At 39.2% G+C, this 4,237-nt stretch overlaps 1 non-coding gene across 1 annotated transcript; it reads left to right on the top strand.

The window, feature by feature from the left end:
- The first annotated feature begins 1,428 nt into the window (after positions 1 to 1,428).
- LOC112699889 (small nucleolar RNA R71) lies at positions 1,429 to 1,536 on the top strand. The gene has a single exon (XR_003152822.1). It is a non-coding gene; the product is annotated as a small nucleolar RNA R71 (small nucleolar RNA).
- Positions 1,537 to 4,237: the final 2,701 nt, after the last annotated feature.

Here is a 4,237-nt window from a genome sequence, read left to right as displayed (position 1 = left end):
TAAACACCAAGGATTCTTCATTCACTTGAATGATCAACTCTCCTCTATCAACATCAATCACAGCCCTTGCTGTGGCTAGGAAGGGTCTGCCAAGGATGATGGATTCATCCATGCACTTCCCAGTCTCTAGGACTATGAAGTCAGTAGGGATGTAATGGTCTTCAACCTTAACCAGAACATCCTCTACAAGTCCATGGGCTTGTTTTCTTGAGTTGTCTGCCATCTCTAGTGAGATTTTTGCAGCTTGCACCTCAGAGATCCCTAACTTATCCATTACAGAGAGAGGCATGAGGTTTACACTTGACCCTAAGTCACACAAGGCCCTCTTGAAGGTCATGGTGCCTATGGTACAAAGTATTGAAAACTTCCCAGGATCCTGTCTCTTTTGAGGCAGTTTCTGCCTAGACAAGTCATCCAGTTCTTTGGTGAGCAAAGGGGGTTCATCCTCCCAAGTCTCATTTCCAAATAACTTGTCATTTAGCTTCATGATTGCTCCAAGGTATTTAGCAACTTGCTCTTCAGTGACATACTCATCCTCTTCAGAGGAAGAATACTCATCAGAGCTCATGAATGGCAGAAGTAAGTCCAATGGAATCTCTATGGTCTCATTTTGAGCCTCAGATTCCCTTGGTTCCTCATTTGGGAACTCATTGGAGGCCAGTGGACGTCCATTGAGGTCTTCCTCAGTGGCGTTCACTGCCTCTCCTTCCTCCCAAAATTCGGCCATGTTGATGGCCTTGCACTCTCCTTTTGGATTTTCTTCTGTATTGCTTGGGAGAGTACTAGGGGGAGTTCAGTAATTTTCTTGCTCAGCTGACCCACTTGTGCCTCCAAGTTTCTAATGGAGGACCTTGTTTCAGTCATGAAACTTTGAGTGGTTTTGATTAGATCAGAGACCATGGTTGCTAAGTCAGAGGTATTCTGCTTAGAACTCTCTGTCTGTTGCTGAGAAGATGATGGAAAAGGCTTGCTATTGCTAAACCTGTTTCTTCCACCATTATTGTTATTGAAACCTTGTTGAGGTCTCTGTTGATCCTTCCATGAAAGATTTGGATGATTTCTCCATGAAGGATTATAGGTGTTTCCATAGGGTTCTCCCATGTAATTCACCTCTTCCATTGAAGGGTTCTCAGGATCATAGGCTTCTTCCTCAGATGAAGCCTCCTTAGTACTGCTTGGTGCATTTTGCATTCCAGACAGACTTTGAGAAATCATATTGACTTGTTGAGTCAATATTTTATTCTGAGCCAATATGGCATTCCTTTCAGAAGTGTACATGAATTGGTTATTTGCAACCATTTCAATCAGTTCTTGAGCTTCAGTAGGCGTCTTCTTCAGATGAAGAGATCCTCCTGTAGAGCTATCCAAAGACATCTTGGATAGTTCAGAGAGACCATCATAGAAAATACCTATGATGCTCCATTCAGAAAGCATATCAGAAGGACACTTTCTGATTAATTGTTTGTATCTTTCCCAAGCTTCATAGAGGGATTCTCCTTCCTTCTGTCTGAAGGTTTGGACTTCCAATCTAAGCTTACTCAATTTTTGAGGTGGAAAGAACTTTGCCAAGAAGGCATTGACTAGCTTTTCCCAAGAGTCCAGGCTTTCTTTAGGTTGAGAGTCCAACCATGTCCTAGCTCTGTCTCTTACAGCAAAAGGGAATAGCATAAGTCTGTAGACCTCAGGGTCAACCCCATTAGTCTTGACAGTGTCACAGATTTGCAAGAATTCAGCTAAAAACTGATGAGGATCTTCCAATGGAAGTCCATGGAACTTGCAATTCTGTTGCATTAGAGAAACTAATTGAGGCTTAAGCTCAAAGTTGTTTGCTCCAATGGCAGGGATAGAGATGCTTCTCCCATAGAAATCGGGAGTAGGTGCAGTAAAGTCACCCAGCACCTTCCTTGCATTGTTGGCATTGTTGTTTTCAGCTGCCATATGTTCTTCTCCTTTGAAGAATTTGGTCAGGTCCTCTAAAGAGAGTTGTGCTTTGGCTTCTCTCAGCTTTCTCTTCAAGGTCCTTTCAGGTTCAGGATCAGCCTCAACAAGAATGCCTTTGTCTTGCTCCTGCTCATATGAGAGAGAAGAGAACAAGAAATGTGGAATCCTTTATGTCACAGTATAGAGATTCCTTGAAGTGTCAGAGGAAAAGAAGAGTAGAAGACAGTAGTAGAAAACTCGAACTTATCAAAGGAGATGGAGTTCGAATTTTGCATTAAGGAATAGTGTTAGTCCATAAATAGAAGGATATGAGAAGAAGGGAAGTGATTTTCGAAAATTAAGTAAAAATTTTGAAAACATTTTTGAAAAAACATTACTTAATTTTCGAAAATGAAAGTGGGAAAGAGATCAAGTGATTTTTGAAAAGATTTTGAAATTAGAAATTAAAGAGATTTGATTGAAAATTATTTTGAAAAAGATGTGGTTAAGAAGATATGATTGGGTTTAAAAAATGTGATTGAGAAGATATGAATTGAAAAACATTTTAAAAAGATTTGATTTTGAAAAATTAAAAACTTGACTAACAAGAAAAGATATGATTCAAACATTAAACCTTTCTCAACAGAAAAGGCAACATACTTGAAATGTTGAATCAAATCATTATTGATAGTAAGTATTTTTGAAAATAGAAAGAAATTGAATTTGAAAGAGATTTGATTGAAAAGATATGATTTGAAAAAGATTTGATTTTGAAAAACTTTGAAAACTGAAAAAAATTGCATTGAAAAACAGAATCTTCCCCCTTGTGCCATCCTGGCGTTAAACGCCCAGAATGGTGCACATTCTGGCGTTTAACGCCCAAAAATCTACCCTTTTGGGCGTTAAACGCCCAGCCAGGTACCCTGGATGGCGTTTAAACGCCAGTCTATCTTCCTTACTGGGCGTTTTAAACGCCCAGCTTTTTCTGTGTAATTCCTCTGCAGAATGTTCTGAATCTTCAATTCTCTGTATTATTGACTTGAAAAGACACAAATTAAAAATATTTTTGGATTTTTAATAATAAGGAAAAATCAAAATGCAACAAGAATCAAATAACAATGCATGCAAGACACCAAACTTAGCAGTTTGTATACTACTGACACTAATGAGAATGCATATGAGACACACAAAGCACTCAAGTCAAGAGAATTCAAAGATCAGAGCAATGAAATCATCAAGAACAACTTGAAGATTAATGAAGACACATGAATGCATGCAATTGACACCAAACTTAAAATGAAACACTAGACTCAAAATATTTTTGGATTTTATGATTTTGTAAATTTTTTTTTTGTGCCTTTTTTTTCGAAAATAAAGTGAAAAAAAAGGTATCAAAGTTCTTAATGAGAATTCCAGGAATCATGCAATGTTAGTCTAAAGCTTCAGTCTAAAGGAATTAGACATGGTTAGCCAAGCTTCAGCAGAACATTGCATTCAAGAGCTAAATTGATGAAGATCAATCAGCTTTGGTGATGATAAGAGCATCACCTTGAAACACTAGAATTCATTCTTAAGAACTCTGAAAAAAAATACCTAATCTAAGCAACAAGATGAACCGTCAGTTGTCCAAACTGAACAATCCCCGGCAACGGCGCCAAAAACTTGGTGCGCGAAATTGTGAACAATACTTTTCACAACTCTCATAATCCTCGGTCATGAACCCCAAAAACTTGGTGCTCAATACCATGGCATTACACAACTTCGCACAACTAACCAGCAAGTGCACTGGGTCGTCCAAGTAATAAACCTTACGCGAGTAAGGGTCGATCCACGGAGATTGTTAGTATGAAGCAAGCTATGGTCATCTTGTAAATCTTAGTCAGGCAAACTCAAATGGATATGGTGATGAACGAAAATAAACATAAAGGTAAAGATAGAGATACTTATGTTATTCATTGGTAGAACTTCAGATAAGCGCATGAAGATGCCTTCCCTTCCGTCTCTCTGCTTTCCTATTGTCTTCATCCAATCCTTCTTATTCCTTTCCATGGCAAGCTTGTGTAGGGTTTCACCGTTGTCAATGGCTACCTCCCATCCTCTCAGTGAAAACGTTTGCCTATGCTCTATCACAGCATGGGGTAATCAGCTGTCGGTTCTCGGTCAGGCCGGAATAGAATCCATCGATTCTTTGCGTCTGTCACTAACGCCCCGCCTGCTAGGAGTTTTGAAGCACGTCACAGTCATTCAATCATTGAATCCTACTCAGAATACCACAAACAAGGTTAGACCTTCCGGATTCTCTTGAATGCCGCCATCA

Source organism: Arachis hypogaea, chromosome 6 (genome assembly GCF_003086295.3).
Source record: "Arachis hypogaea cultivar Tifrunner chromosome 6, arahy.Tifrunner.gnm2.J5K5, whole genome shotgun sequence".
In the NCBI taxonomy this organism is placed as follows: domain Eukaryota; kingdom Viridiplantae; phylum Streptophyta; class Magnoliopsida; order Fabales; family Fabaceae; genus Arachis; species Arachis hypogaea.
The sequence above is the reverse complement of the archived record's forward strand: the minus strand, read 5'-3'. Positions and strand labels throughout refer to the sequence as shown.